This window comes from Notechis scutatus, chromosome Z (assembly GCF_049901735.1).
Source record: "Notechis scutatus isolate UNSWTSFEM ecotype Mainland chromosome Z, rNotScu1.2, whole genome shotgun sequence".
In the NCBI taxonomy this organism is placed as follows: Eukaryota; Metazoa; Chordata; class Lepidosauria; order Squamata; family Elapidae; genus Notechis; species Notechis scutatus.
The window spans coordinates 4,559,990-4,576,975 of record NC_142025.1 but is presented as its reverse complement, the minus strand read 5'-3'; the positions used below and the strand labels follow the sequence as shown (position 1 = coordinate 4,576,975).

General features: G+C 38.4%; 1 protein-coding gene and 1 long non-coding RNA gene across 6 annotated transcripts in view; one reads left to right on the top strand and one right to left on the bottom strand.

Annotated features, from left to right (window-relative positions):
* The window catches only part of LOC148128753 (uncharacterized), a 271,070-nt gene that overhangs the window by 149,272 nt on the left and 104,812 nt on the right, over positions 1-16,986 (top strand). The gene's annotated exons all lie outside the window — the stretch shown is intronic.
* CTDSPL (CTD small phosphatase like) overlaps positions 1-16,986 on the bottom strand; it is a 71,513-nt gene that overhangs the window by 36,600 nt on the left and 17,927 nt on the right. The window contains exon 1 of one of the 5 annotated variants that reach the window (XM_087946984.1): positions 2,204-2,413. The exons of the other annotated variants lie outside the window; for them this stretch is intronic. The gene's annotated coding sequence lies outside the window, so the exon portion shown is untranslated. Of the gene's footprint in view, positions 1-2,203; positions 2,414-16,986 lie in introns of those variants that run through there. 5 annotated transcript variants of the gene reach the window in all.

Here is a 16,986-nt window from a genome sequence, read left to right as displayed (position 1 = left end):
AAATTAAACACACAACCTTTTTGTATCAAACAGCAAGAGAATAAAGGAAATATTAAGCACATCGCTGGCTTATGAATTAAAGAATGAAATATGAATGGTTGTGGGTCTTAAAAATGTTAAATCTGCTTCTCCGGATTTAATTTTAAAATTGCTTCATCAAAAGATCTCAGTTAACTGGACACCCCGAAGTATGTACAGGGGGGAAAAGCAGCACCTCAGAAATCCTATGTTCAGCCTTACTTTCAGGGTGACTGAACAAGTGTTTTATATCTAGACTGGCATAAACCTTCCATTTTAATTAAAACTAAAACACAGGAACCAGATCTTATTTCCCTCTGTGTAATATTGGTATTTCCTCCGATTCCCTTAGTAAAATAATCCTTTCCACCTCTTAACATCCAATTTTTATATGTAGGCCTAATATGATTCCATCTGCTCTTGGTTTCTTTTCCCTGTCAGCTCCCAAATTACGTCATATATTTCCAAGGCTAACGAAAGGAGACAAGCAGAAATAGAAAAGGCTATTGAATTCGATACACCTTGAATGTATCGAAAGTTCCTCATTAAGAAATATTGAGGCAAAGAGTCTTACTTTCCTTGAGAAAAAAAGAAAAGTAATTGAAGTACCGGTAATTGGAATAGACAGCATCACCACCAGATGAGATTCGTAACTGGCTGACCAACTGCACTCAAAGTGTAGTCCTCAATGGAACTACCTCTACATGGAGGGAAGCATGCAGTAGTTTACCCCAAAGTTCTGTCTTGGACCAAGAACTCTTCAAATTCTTCATAGATGATCTAAATAAAGGGATAGAAGAGGAACTCATCAAATTAGCAGATGACACCAAACTGGAACAGATTGCTAACACTCTGGAAGATAAGACTCAAGATTCAAAAGGATCTTGACAGACTTGAGCTTTGGGCCCTATCCAAGACGCAGCTGAGTGGTGAGAAAAGTAAAATCTTATACTTAGGTAGGAAAAACCAAAGACAAAGTACAGAATAGGCAGTACCTGACTCAACTGTAGTAACTGTGAGAGGGATCTAGATGTTCTAGTGGATCACCACTGAACTATGAGCCAGGAGTGTGCTGCAGCTGCCAAAAAGGCTAATGCAGTCCTGCATTACATTAACAGAGGAACAGAATCAAGATCAAAAGTGATAATACTGCTCTAGGTCACACTAATGGGGCAACACTCGGAATACTGGGTCCATTCGGGTCAGCACAATATTTTTAAAAATGCTGAGATCCTAGAAAGTGTGCAGAGAAGAGCAACAAGGGATGATAAAAGGTCTAGGAGGCTAAATCATATGAACGATTTCGGGAGCATATCTGGCCTATCAAAGAGAAGGATTAAAGGTGACATGATAGCTGTCTTCCCTTACTTGAGAGGCTGTCACAGAGAAGAAGGGATCGACTTATTCTCCAAAGCAACAGAAGGCAAGACAAAAAAGGGGATGGAAGCTTGTTAGAGAGAGATCTAACCTAGAACTAAGGACAAATTTCCTGACAAGTGAGACAATTAATCAATGGAACAGCTTGCCTCCTGAAATTGTGGGTGCTCCATCACTGGAGGTTTTCAAGAATAGACAGGACATTTGATGGGATGGTATAAGCTCTCTTGTCTTGTTGGACAAGTTGATTTCTGAGATTTCTGTTCCTACCTTCTGATTCTATGTTCTATGCCCTTTGCTGACTCCAGAAAAATATCTGACTCAGGGATGAGAATTCATGATTTCAACAATCATTAAATTTGAGGTGTGAGAAACATTTCTAAGTAAAGGATGAAAGTGGACATCAAGATCCTGTTATCTCTACACCACTGTGATTCAGAAAACCAAAGATGGATCAGTTCTTTTATCTCATGTCCAATATTCCTAATAGCTCCATAGAAACTTTTCATATTTGAGTTTGTGCCCTGTACTTTCCAAACCTTGGACTTCGAAGAGGCAGGAAGAAGACGAAGAATATATACTAATTTAATACTGTATATTCACGGAAGAGATAGGTCATGAATTCTCATGAATTAAGCAAAACCACTGCCCTGAATTGAATGCCCCCTATTGCATTATAAGCCCATGCAAATAGGAAAACTGAGAGATTCTAAATTTGCTAAGTGCTAACAATTATGCACATTTTGTCCAATCCTTCTCCACCTTAGTTCTTAAATACTCTGGGTACACAATGTCCCTTATTACTTACTAGCAAGTGTGTCATTGTGGAGTCTCTTCACAGCAAGCATCGGGGGGTGGGGGGGTGGGGGGAAATCTCACTAAATAAAGTCGGTATCTACTTGCCGCATGGTTTGGCTTCTTTTCTGTGGTTATTGTTAAACAGAGCAGGCTGAATTTTCTTCTTCAGCAGAAATGTTTGGATTCTATGGTGCATCCGCTGTTGAACTCTCTCTTTTCCGAAAGAACGCTTTGTTAACTAGACCTCTCTCAGGGTGGGAAAGGAATGTAATTCATGTACAGACTCTGTAGTATTTCCTGTTTCGCTCCTGTTCCAAACCAATGTACTGGGGGGGAATTTCAGAGAGTGCAACCCAATCCTTGATCTGTGAAGGCATCAAGCCCAAGATTTTAATCACGAATATAGGCTGAGAAATGATCTACCTATGGAACGGCCAGCTGTAAATTAATACCGAACATATCTAGCTTTTTTTTTTTCAAGCAAACCGGGCAAACATTTAATGGCCTAGGAATGTAACATACAGTTATATGACCAAGCTAGAAAAAGATTTAACGATTTGTTTTTATCTCTTAGCATAAGCAGAAGCATCAGTCTATTTTCTGAATCCTCCTTCAGAGAAAGGGTTGACAGTGTCCATGAAATCCTGAGAACCTTGGAATAAAGACAGAATAAAGTCACTTGTCACATCAACCTCTCCCTGTTCCTTCTGATCTCCCTATACACGAATCAGATGAGAGGGGACTGAATCTTAAATGCCACTAACCTCTCCTACTATTGCTTAATTCAAAAAGATCTTTTTTTTTTGGCAACCTAGAGGCAAAGTAGGCAAAAAATTAATATCAGAACAAGAGAAGTTTTCAGGGAAGACATGGTTGAAATTTCTAAGGGGTGGAAGGTTACCTAGAGTATATTTATCTGAGGAACGTGTAGTCTTTAACTCATAACCAGAGTGAATGTCTGCAAATTATAAATCTGTCTGTTTGTCTATCTGTCCATCCATCTATCTCTCTGAATGAATGAATCTAAATGAGGACCCAGATTGTTGGGGCAATTGCTGACTCTGTAAAACATTTAGAGAGGGCTGTAAAGCATTGTGAAGTGGTATATAAGTCTAAGTTATGTTCTCTCTTTCTCCCTCCTACCTATAATGTTCTATGTCCATCCATCCATCTTCTAACTCTTTCTTTCTAAATAGAATTGTGAATTCCAATAGAATAGCTTCATTTATTTAGTTCTTAAAAAGTAAGCCAAGAATTCAAAACCTTATTGGTCCTATCAAGCTAATAAAAGTCAGAGCTTAACTGTACATGTTTCCTGGAGAATTTGAACATGGATTTTCAAGAATATTGATCTATCCACAATTGTAGCACAAGTTTCATATCCCAGCTAAATTACCTCCATCTGCCAGATTCAAGAGATAAAAAAGTAAATTATATAAAAAGACTTGTCAGATATTAGAGTGACCAGTATTTTAGTCTTCAAATTTAAATATAGGCAGACCTCAACTTACAACCATTTGTTCAGTGAACATTCGAAATTGTAACAGCACTGAAAAAAGTGGCTTATAATCGTTTTTCACACATGACTGTTACAGCATCCCCAGTCACATGATCAAAACTCAGTACCTTGGCAACTGACATGTATTTATACCAGTTGCAGTGTCCTGGGGTCATGTGGTGCATTTGAAACCTTCCCAAGCTGGCTTCCAACAAGAGTCAGCGGGGGAAGCTAGATTTGCTTCATGACTTCATGATTCATTTAACTGCAATGATTCGCTTAACAACTGTGGCAAAGAAAGTCATAAAATGGGACAAAACTGCCTTGCTTAGCAACAGAAATTTGAGGGCTCAATTGTGGTCGCAAGTCGAGCACAGCCTGTAGTTCCCACAGTTAACCAAATACAGGCATTGTTCCAGTCGTCCACTATCTCATTAGGCGTGGTTCCATATGTCCATGTGTGAAATAGCCTAGATCTGGTCTTTCAAACGAGGGAGGCCCTCGTTAGTTTAGTTCAGCTAACAGCTGAGAAAATAGTTCTTTAGAACATTTGGTTAAATATTATTCTAAACCAAATGGTGGCACATTCACTTGGCAGGTTTCAAAGATTTTGTTCTGTTTTAAAGACTGTTACACTGATTGCTTAAGCCTCTCAGAGTTTGTAGGAACTGAACAGCATCAAAACAAAACAAAACAAGTGAGCAGACCGTACTGTACATATTAAGACGTTCATCTATTTCAAGTTCTTTTATTACAGGTAAATCCTCAACAGAATTATGGTGCTGGAGCAGACTCCTGCAAATCCCTTGGACTGCAAGGCGATCCAACCGGTCCGTCCGAGAGGAGATCAGCCCTGACTGCTCTTTAGAAGGCCAGATCCTGAAGCTGAAACTCAAAGACTTTGGCCACCTAATAAGAAGGAAGGACTCCCTGGAGAAGAGCCTAATGCTGGGAACAGTTGAGGGCAAAAGAAGAAGGGGATGAGAGAGAATGAGGGGGCTGGATGGAGTCACTGCAGCAGTAGATGTGAGCTTTAACAGACTCCAGAAGATGGTAGAGGACAGGAAGGCCTGGAGGAATGTTGTCCATGGGGTCACCGTGGGTCGGACATGACTTCACAACTAACAACAACAAATCCTCAAATTTCTGTCAATAAGTGAGTTTTGCTCCCATTTTCCAACTTTTGCTTGCCACAAGATTTAAGCGAATCCCTGAAATTGTTCATAACAGGGTTGTTAAGCGAATCTGGCCTCCCCATTCACTCTGCTTTGTCAAGCGACAAAGGAGGATCACATGACACTGCAACTAAATAGGAACCAGTTGCCAAATGTCCGAAATGTGGTCATATGTGAAAAACAGTCATAAGTTGCTATTTTCAGGGTTGTTGTTAAGTTTGAATGGTCACTAAACAAATTGTTGTAAGTTGAGGACTATCTATATTTTTGCATATGTGCAAGATTAAGGAAGTGTTTCTCCACATGCATAAAACATATATTTTTAAAGAGTAAGGTTAGGTTGAGCAGGGTTAGGGTGTCCACACAATGTGCTTTAATCCTTTGTGTTTGGATTTGGGAGGACTTTATTAGTCATAGTGTTGTGGTCAGAGGTTTCAAAGAAGAGACACAACCACAAGTGCAGGCAGTCCTAGACTTACGACCACAAGTGAGCCCAAAATTTCTATTGCTTAACGAGAAGTTTAAGTGAGCTTTGCCCCATCTCATACTTTTCTTGCCACAGTTGTTGAGTGAATCCATGCAGTGGTGAAGTTACTAACACAGTTGTTAAGTGAGACAGGTTTCCTCCTTTACCTTTGCTTGTTAGAAGGTCGCAAAAGGGGATCACGTGACCCGGGGACATTGCAATCGCCACAAATATGAGTCAGTTGCCAAGTATCTGAATTTTGATCCCATGACCACGGGGATGCTGCAACAGTCGTTAAGTGTGAAAGATGGACATAAGTCACTTTTTTCAGGGCCGCTGTAGCTTTAAACGGTCACCAAATGAAGTGTTTTAAGTTGAGGACTACCTGTACATGATCGCTGGATATAAATGGGATGGGCCTTTCCTGAAATCGTAAAAGAACTGTGTGCAGCGGAGAAGCTAGGGGGCACGAGTGGCAAAGTCTATCATCAGCTCATTGAGTTGCTCTTAAGAAGGCAATCTAGCACAAAGAAGTGTCCCCTTAAACCATGTGGCTGGGCTGACCCAGGGAGATCCTGCAAGACCAAAGGAACAAATGCAACTATGCTGCATAGAAAATGTTGGTAGGAGGAAGACATGGGAGGTTTTTAATGGAGAAAAATGAGAGTTCTGGGCTCTGGAACTTAATATCCAATATCCATGGAATGAAATGTTTATTATTCATATTTTTAGTTATTCATGGTTTCAGACAAATAATGATAGCCACCTGCACATACTTTATAACAAGGTGTAGTTACTTCAATAACTGTACAACACTGCTTACTGCATCTAATCTAAATAATATGACAGATTTAATATATCCTTGATGAGAAAAAGAGCTTTAAATAATTTTTGAAAATACAGGGATTCTTTTAATGCTATGGAAAGCACACGCAGTTCAATACATGTAGTCCTCAATGTATTACCACAATTGAGCCCAAAATTTTTGTTACTAAGCGAGACTGTTGTTAAATGAGTTTTGCCCCCATTTTATGACCATTCTTGACACAGTTGTTAAGTGAATCGCTGCAGTTATTAAGTTAATCACATGGGTTATTAAGTGAATCTGGCTTCCCCACTGATTTTGCCAATCAGAAAGTCGCAAAAGCGGATTACATGACCCTAGGACACTGCAACCATCATAAATAAAAGTAAAGTAATAATTAGCAGTCAGCACGGGTTTGTTAAAAACAGATCATGCCAAACCATTCTCATTTCATTCTTCAACACAGTGACTAAATTAGTAGACCAGCAAAATACTGTGGACATAATATATTTAGATTTCAGCAAAGCATTCGATAAAGTAGACCACAACCTACTTCTTAGTAAGCTAGAAAAAAGTGGAATAGATAGCACCACCACTAGATGGACTCGCAACTGGCTGGCAAACCATACTCAACGAGTAGTCCTTAATGGGTCTAAGTCTACATGGAGGGAAGTAAGCAGTGGGGTGCCACAAGGTTCCGTCTTAGGCCCAGGACTCTTCAATATCTTCATTAACGACTTAGATGAGGGAATAGAAGGGGAACTTACCAAATTTGCAGGGGATACTAAGCTGGCAGGAATAGCTAACACCCAAGAAGATAAGCTCAAGATCCAGATGGGCCATATCTAACAAAATGAAATTCAATGTAGAGAAGAGTAAAGTCCTACACTTAGGCAAGAAAAACCAAAAGTACCAATATAGATTGGGTGAAACCAGGCTCAATAGCAGGAACTGTGAGAGGGATCTTGGAGTCTTGGTGGACATCCAGCTAAATAGGAGCCAGCCGTGTGCAGCAGCAGCCAAAAAAGCTAATGCAATCCTAAATTGTATTAACAGGGATACAATCGAGATCAAGGGAGGTACTAATACCACTCTATAAAGCCTTAGTAAGACCACACCTAAAGTACTGCATCCAGTTTTGGTCACCACACTATAAAAAAGGATGTTGAGACTCTAGAAAAAGTACAGAGAAGAGCAACCAGGATGATTAGGGGACTGGAGGCTAAAACATACGATGAACGGTTACAGGAACTGGGCTTGGCTAGTCTAGTGAAGAGAAGGACCAGGGGAGACAGGATAGCAGTCTCCCAATATTTGAGGGGCTGCCACAGAGAGGAGGAAGGGGTCAAGCTATTTTCTAAAGCTCCTGTAGGCCAGACAAGGAATAATGGATGGAAACTGAACAAGGAGAGGTTTAACCTGGAAATAAAGAGAAACTTTCTGACAGTGAGAACAATCAACCAATGGAACAGAAGTTGCCCTCGGAAGTTGTGGGAGCACCATCACTTGAGACCTTCAAGAAGAGATTGGACTGCCATTTGTTTGGGCGGGGGGTTGGAGTAGATGACCTACAAGGTCCCTTACAGCTCTGATTATCTGTTACCTGTTATCTGTTAAATATGAGTCAGTTGCTAACAGCCTGAATTCTGAACACATGACTATGGGGATATGTCATAAGTCACTTTTTTCAGTGCCGTTTTAACTTTGAATGGTCACTAAACGAACTGTTGTAAATCGAGGACTACCTGTAGCATTATCCAAATTGTACTAATAGTTAATGCAAGGAAACATCACCTTCCTGCCCTTAACAATCCTGCAACGTAATGTTTGATCCTGGAGCTCACACATAACTATTGTAGCTGGGAATCACAATTTTTGTGTCTATGCATGTGGGTACTTTTAAAAAAAATCTAAATCGTTAGTGGTGCAGATACTACGAAACATTTTTAAAAAAAACGAAGAATGTTCCATTTTTATAACTGTTCTTTTAATCATACTTTCCATAAATCTACTCAAAACAAATGTTATGCCAACAGGGTTGTAACTACTTGTTGCTTTTTTTAATTGGCACTACAATGACGACTCTGTTGTTTTCCGGTAATGAGGCCAGTTTAAGGGACATTATATGTTTTGGGAGAAAACCAGCAGTTTGTATTTGAGTTTGTAAAACCTCTTGGAGAGATACCATCTGGATTTAGTGATCTGTTTGTTTTCAATAAATCAAAAAGTTCTAGAACTTCCCTCAATAGAAGATTAACAATAACAACAACAATCTTGGATAGCTATAATAATTAATGCCAGAATTTTAATTAAAGAAAAGGATTAAAAAAAAATAATGCAGGAAAACCTCAGCATTGCTTAGGAAACAACTAGGCAAGTACTTCTGTAAATGTTAAAAGGCTGAGATCATACCATTAAAAAGTACAGATGATTTGTTTTCAGCCTGCTAATCAAGAGAAGAACAGAGTAATGCAGCTGCTGTTTGGACAGAAAAACAAATATATTAGTTAAAAATGATGCACTTTTTGCTGAATAACAGAGCTAAAACAGCTTTGTGTACATTAAAGAAAAGCATAAGAAGTAAAATATTCACTACAATATAGTCAAGCAAAAAATAAAACAAACTAAAGGGGAAAAAAAGTATAACAAATAGCCAACATTTTACAGTTACAAGGTTTTGTTTCTGAGTGGGTCGGAATGCGCATTTGGACATAAACTACAGAAAATAAACTTGAAAAGTCAAATGAAATGTATGCAAAGAAGACTTATGGGGGAGAAATCTGCATAAAAACACAAGAAATATTGCTTCATGAGAAGTGAACACAAACATCTTTCAAAAAAAGATAGGTAAAGGGAGGGATCAGTAATAAAATAAAAATAATGGGAGTGTGGATGAGGAGGACTGGGAAACAGCAACAGAAATTTCAAAAGCCGACAGATTTATCATGAAAAATCAGCTTGTGAGACATTTTTTTCCAATTTATGAAGAAAAGAAGAATAGAGCTGTTGCATGTTCCCGACTGGAAAAAGAAGACAATAAAATAGCAAGTACAGGGAGGAAGAGGCTTAAACTATAAATGAAACGTTATGAAAATATATAGGGATCTTGTGCCCAAAATTTTCAGCAATCCAAGAACAGAAGTGAAATTATCATAATAATATGCTGGGTAATGGCTAAGACAGGGATGGGAAGACAATGGCCCCTTTATAACCCTGTGGACTTAACTCCCAGAATTCCTGAGAAAATACAGTTGGCTCGGGAGTTCTGGGAATGGAAGTCCATAGGTTGTGAAGGAGCCATTGTTGTCCACGTGGGCTAACTGAAGAATGACATGGGCGGTGGTGGAAATATCTTAATTATTTGAACAGCTTCGTTAAAGGAAGCAAGAGCAATTGAAAACAGAAGGAGGGAGTAAAACAGAGGGAGAGTAAATAGGTAAAAATCCCAAGATATTCACAAGTAGTCAAATAAGAAACGTCTGATGGTGGTTAGAATGCAGCACTGCAGGTGGTTCACTGCCCACTGCTACAGTTCGATCCAGACAGGCTCAAGGTTGATTCAGTCTTTCATCCTTCCAAGATTGGGTAAAAATGAGGACCTAGATTGTTGGGGCAATATGCTGACTATGTAAATCGCTTGCAGAGGACTGTAAAGCGGTATTTGCCCTATTGCTATTGCCAAATATAAGATGAGGCTGAATGAAAAAAATCAAGAAGACTGAAAACAAATCACTGCAATACAAAGAATACGATATGCTAGTAACTCTAGGTATAATCCAGCTGACCAAATAAGCAGGACAGAAGGAATACTGATACTTTTGAATTTTGGTATTGCTGAAGACACCAAAGAATACTATAGAAAACCAAGAAAACAAACAAATGGACCATTAAGCAAATCAACTCAGTTTTCACTCGAGGCACAAATTAACTTGGTTTAAACTTTTATCACTTGGACAGTTTCTGGAAAGGCTAGTTTCTTTGCAAAAATCTCTAATGCTGGGAAAAGTAGAAGGAAAAAGGTAGAAGGAAAGTAGAAAGTTGGAAAAAATGTAAGTGGGGTTGTGAACACCAACCGGATGACACATAGTCACAATCAATATATACCAATTTGCCATCTGAATGTACCACTTCAAGCTGTGGGCAAGGAATTAAGCTAATGCATTCATTACTTATCTTTTCCCTAAAGCCTCCTACCCCACATATGAAGTCTCTTCCAAATGATCACCAATGTTCAAGAATGGTTCTGGGAGAACATCAATGGTTGCAAGAGTAAAGAGAAGTAGATCGGATTAGCCCCAGTTCTGTTGATTTTTCATATCAATTTGGTCTGTCAACAGACACAAGGGTTGGTACATATAGCAAAGCCTCTGGGATTGGGTAATGTCATTTTTTAAACCTTGGCTGCCACTCTGTATTTATTCTGATGTTGTTATGGTCTTGACATGGGCAGCCATATACACTGAAATAAATATATAAATAAATAAGAAAGAGACACAACCATGTGCTAATATTTGACTGAATAGAATTACCAAATAATGTCTGACTACCTTATTTTTCAAATCTGGGCTTGTAAGAAGCTACTGTGTCAGGATACAATTTCTTTGCCTAATTCTCTGATTTCTTATTTCTCTATACAATGGATTTCTATTAAGTATACAAATATAGAAATCATTGTTAGGTCTTCATCTCAACCCAGGAAGAAACCTTTACCACTTGTTGAATGTATACATTAAAACAAGATAAAATTTACTAAATTAGATTAGGAACAGATTTATGTTATGAAAGGGTATTTGTGATAATTTAAAAGATTTGTTTCTAGTACAATTGACTTCCACAGAATCAGGCACTTTCAAAATGTAGTGCAAAGCAACCTGTAAAACAGATGTTTAGACAGTCCTTTTCTATTTTCTAGAGATCGTCTACCCAACATGGGGCTCACGATCTGAACTGCAACTTCCAGAATTTTCCACTGGTATTTAACAAGTACCTGGATGGCAAAGGCTACATAAGCAACACACTGAAACACTGAAAATATTTGTAAACCTAATGTAATTTCCACATAAATAATGTGGGAATTATGTATCCTTTATGGCAATAATAACTATAAAAACACATTATGATGTACATCAACATTTTTCTGGAATGCTTTTCAAAGCAACAGATATAAGGAAAAGCAGCCATGCTACATTAAACTCAAGAACAACTTACAAAGTGAGCAGTATTGAAACATTAACCTCTTCAAACAACTCAAGCAGAATATGGTTGTGACAGCTATCACACACTGCTGCTTCCCAGCACCCCTACAGAGGTTCTCATCTCAGGACAATTTTGAACTTTTTTTCTGCATATACAAATCCTTATAATTATGAAACTACCTAGGTGTGCTACAATGAATTTAGCTAAATTTACACTAAATTTAGCAATAACAACAGCAACGTGTTTTGACCTCAACATAATGTTCCTTACACTTTGCCTATGAATAAAGCACCCTGTTTATTTTTATTTTAACCTTTAAGATACATTTGCTTATTTTGTGAATTTTACACAGAATACTATATGCCACTGAACTGGCCAGCTGACCACCATAATCCATTTCATTTAGCTCATACACTTTAATGCTTGCTGAGATATTCTAAGTAGAACATAGCATGCAATCCCCTGGTTCCCCAAATTTTTTAGTTTGGGAATCTAGAAATAGTAATTTTCTGTCACTTTTATACTTTAGATCCCCAACCAAGATCCAATATATTCCTACTCTAGTCACTTTTCAGAAAGCGATCAGAAGATACAAAAATTTAGGCCACCAGATAAAGACTGAATGCACCAATTATCACATTAAACAAGAGGAAAACCTTCTATGCAATAATTCCACTCGCGCTTTTTACAATTTTGTAAACAACAAACTAAAAGACTCAAGGTCCATCCCACCCCTGATAGGATCTAATGGTAAAGACTGCAACAACGACACCATCAAAGCAAACCTCTTTAACACATTCTTTGGCTCAGTATTTGTAAACAGCAATGGATCATGCCCAGTATTTCCTAGTCGAACCACAGACAACTACAATGATCTAATACATATCGATTTTACAGAAGACAATGTTGAAAAAGCACTACGCAATCTAAACCCATCTCGATCTATTGGACCAGACGGAATATGTGCCTTCTTCTTAAAAAAGCTATCCATTGCCATAGCCGAACCTCTAAGCATAATCTTTGAAAAATCTTTCAGGACCAGCTCCTTGCCAAAACTATGGTCAAAAGCCACGGTCATCCCCATCTTCAAAAAGGGAGACCCCAGCCTAGTTGAAAATTACAGGCCAATCTCTTTATGCTGCGTCACCTGTAAAGTCATGGAATCAATTATTAACCAATCCATTATCCTCCACTTAGAGACAAACAATCTACTCTCTAATAAACAATTTGGTTTCAGAAAAAAACTATCCTGCAATCTGCAACTCTTACACTGCAAAAACATATGGACTACACAACTCGATCAGGGCAAAGCAATAGACACAATTTACATAGACTTCTGTAAAGCCTTTGATTCAGTGATACATGACAAACTACTAAAACTAAAATCTTATGATATCTCTGTACACCTGCATAACTGGATAGAAGCATTCCTGTCAAACAGACAACAAATGGTCAAAATTGGGAGCATCCTATCACATTCTGTACCTGTCAACAGTGGTGTCCCCCAAGGCAGTGTTCTAGGACCAACTCTCTTCATACTCTACATAAATGACCTCTGTGATCTTATCAAGAGCAACTGCGTTCTCTTCGCTGACGATGTAAAGCTATTCAACATCACAGACAATACTGCTACCCTTCAAAAAGACCTTGACTATGTATCAGAATGGTCAAACAAATGCAACTTCAAATCTTAACAAATAAATGCTGTCTTACATATTGGCTAAAAAAATCAGAAAATAAAATACAAGCTGAATAGTCAAGACCTTGTTGATGATCCAAACTCTGTCAAGGACCTTGGAGTACTCATCTCTAATGATCTAAGTGCTAGAGCCCACTGTAACTACATAGCCAAAATGGCATTAAGAGTTGTTAACCTAATCTTACGTAGCTTTTTCTCTGGTAATATTACACTACTAAATAGAGCATACAAAACATTTGCTAGACCAATACTCAAATACAGCTCATCAGTCTGGAACCCACATTATGTATCTGATATTAACACAGTTGAGAAAGTCCAGAAATATTTCACAAGAAGAGTTCTCTATTCCTCTACTCGTTGCAGAATAACTTATGCCACCAGACTTGAAATTCTAGACCTAGAAAACCTAGAACTATGCCGCCTTCGGTCTGATCTTAGTATATAAAATCATACATTGCAATGTCCTACCTGTCAATGAATGCTTCAGCTTCAACCATAACAATACAAGAGCACACAATAGATACAAACTCAAGGTTAATCGCACCAAACTTGATTGCAGGAAATATGACTTCAGCAACAGAGTGGTCAATGTCTGGCATACTCTACCTGACTCTGTGGTTTCTTCCCCAAATCCCAAAAACTTTAACCTTAGACTTTCTACTATTGACCTCACCCCTTTCCTTAGAGGTCTGTAGGGGGCGTGCATAAGCGCACCAAAGTGCCTACCGTCCCATTGTTTCTTTTATTTTTCTTATATGTATCCATATATTCATAACTATGTTTTTATCTATACCTATTATCTTGTAAGCAATTGACAAACCAAATAAAATAAAAATAAAAATAAAGATGGCTTTTCCAACTGTCCTTTGGAGATTACTATCTGTGTTTATCTTCTTATCTGATGGGTAGTCGTCTTTCCTTAATTTTATTAACATTTTAAGAAAATTATTTTGAAGTTTTATCATTTGATTTGTAATCTGTATACAGATTATATCAGCATATAAATGTCATAAATAAATACTGTATGAAAATAGTATGTGGCACTTTGCAATATGTTCTGAACATAAAGCTATGGATTTTTCAGCATGTTAAAACAAAAGCACAAAGGTCTGCACAGCTTCTACAAAATTATCTAAGTGACACTATATGGATCAAAACTAACTGGCCACCATCCCCAACAAAATGATATAAGGATGTACGTGTTCACATTTATATAATTCATACAGGTAGAATTTTTGCCAGTATTCTGCTAAAATGTCAGCCTATTTTAATCTCTAAAGTTCTGGAGCTGGCTACAAGATATCCAGAGATACTGAAGTATCTATTGCTTTCCAAGGTGCAAAATAAATATGTTTAGAAATTGTTTTTTCATGCAACAGATCTCACAAAACCATGTTTTTTATTTGAAATTTAAAATTAACAACACTTTCTGGTGAGATTTGGGGCAATTATTTTTTTATCCCTAGGACATCACATTAGACCATATGACTGCAGGAACAATTCTTGAATGACAACTGACAAAGTGAAAACAGAGTGCAAGCACAGAAATGTCAAAAGCTGCACTTTGATATAGAGATGCTAAACTCCATCATTTCAGCTTCTAAAACTGTAAACTGCTGGTGGCATTTCCCCTTAAAAAGCAAAAATCTTTGGAAAAATCCTGGAAAAATAGCAAAATCCTTAGTCGTAATATCTGGAAATGCAAATTAAAGCAATGTTCACTCCTTCTGACCACCCACCCTTCCCACACCAACTGGCAGGGCAAGCTATATAAACAGGGAGCAGGCCTCACATTCACTAATACCGATGACATTATCCAGTCAAGTAATGATACATCTGCAAATAAACAACCAAGCTCAGAAAGCACCCAAGGTCTCCACCAGAAAAACTCTTTATTAATAAAAGCAGATGCATGTTCTAAAAAAGATTGTTTATTCAGTATCAGGAATGGAAAGCAGTGAAGCTTTTAGACATGAAACGGCAATCGAATCTCAGGTAACTAACACCAAGAATACAAGGAAACACAATAAAAATAAAAAGCTAATTTTGTGTGGAGCAGAAAATGAACACAGAGAAGTAATTCTGGAGAATAGTTTCAATTGTGTATTTAATTTCCTCCCAAAGACAGAAAACAACACAATTCAGAATCATACAAAATGGTTCCAACTGAAGCCAAGGACTATAATCTTCTTGCCACTGTTCCAAATCCAGTTCCTTTGATCCGTGTTACTTATTTTCTTCACTTAAAAAAAACCCTTCCTTTATACATCAAATAGAGGTTGTCAAGATTTATATGCAAAACTCCCACCCACATTCTCACTCTCTTTTTACGCTAATAAAAGCAAATTGCTTTTGGAAAAATAAGCTAAGAAACATGATTATTAACTGAGCTCAGTCAAACCATAACTCTGCAGACACAAGACTAGCCTAATTATATCTCAGGAAATCTACTCAGCCATCCTGGTCAACAGACAAGGGAATCTTGTGTGTCCAATTACTCTTTCCTTTTGGCTTCTTTTGCCATTCACACACATACAGTTTAATCTTGTTTACTGAAGATCTGCCATAGTTAGAGCGAGAAACATTAAAAAAAATCTCAACACAATAACTGCATCAGCATACGGTGTGGTGATTGAAGTATTGGTCTGGCACCTATAACATCCCCATTTAAATCCAATCTCAACCATGGAAGATCTTGAGAAAACTTTGTGATGAGATTCACTCCTAGGGTTGTTGGAGTCAGGTAAAAATGACAGGTCTCTGCAGCTCCTGTTAAAAAGGAGGTTTTTAAATTTAATAACATAAAATATATATTGGGTTACATCTAGAATAGTTCAAATAGGACTCATTGTTCTAAGAATTTTACTCCATCTCCTTCATCTAAAACAAATACATTTGTGTGTGCTGTGTGTATGTGTGTGTCCATACACCCTTTATTATTTTTACACATAATTCAAGGCTGCAAACATATCCAACACATCTCCCTCCTTCTATTTTCCCCACACCAACCCTGTGAGGTATTGAGTTGAGAGACAGGGAATGGCCTAGCTGGCTTTCATGACTAAGGTGGGACTTGAACCACTTTCTATCCTGATGCTTTAATCATTGGCTCTCTTGTTCATAGCTATAATGTAATTGGCTGATTTAAACAACCAATTCATATAGTCGTCATCATCATTCTAGCTACTGTCTATCCACTGGGGGACGAAGGCTTCTTCCGCATGTTCCCAACCCGTACGGTCCTGAGCTGCTGCTTCTTCTTCTTCCTCTTCCTCCTCCTCCTCTTCTTCTTCCACTTCCCCTCCACTTCCACTTCCTCCTCCTCCTCCTTCTTCCTCCTCTTCTTCATATTCTTCTCCTCTCCCTCTTCTCCTCCTCCTTCTGCTCATCCCACTCTTCCTTTGCTTCCTCACCATCGTCTATCCACTGGGGGACGAAGGCCTCTTCCGCATGTTTCCAACCCATAGGGTCCTGAGCTTTCTTTTGCCAAGTATGGGCCCGCCATACTTGCTGATGTCGCCCATCCATTTTATTTTAGGTCTCTCTCGTGGACGGTTTTTATCCAGTGGGATCCATTCTAGGACTGCCTTGGCCCACCTACCCTCAGTCCTTCTTGATAGGTGGCCAGCCCACTTCCATTTCAATTCTTTGACTCTCTTGATGGCAGCATGTATTTACATTTGTTCTCTAATCCATGCACAGGTCTTTCCATCTTGTCTTGGGATGCCGAGCATGGATGTTTCTTTGCGCCACTTGTGGCTTTTGTCTCAGTTGTGAGCGGAATGTCCATGTTTTTCACCAGCATGTTAGAGCAGGTAGCACACACGGATCGAGAACTTTTCTCTTCAGGCATAGGGGGAGGTTGTTCCTAAAAGTACGCTTTGCTTGCATATAGTAGAATTGCACAAATCCTTCAAAAGAAGTTCTCTGCATAAGATTACGTGGGAAGTATTT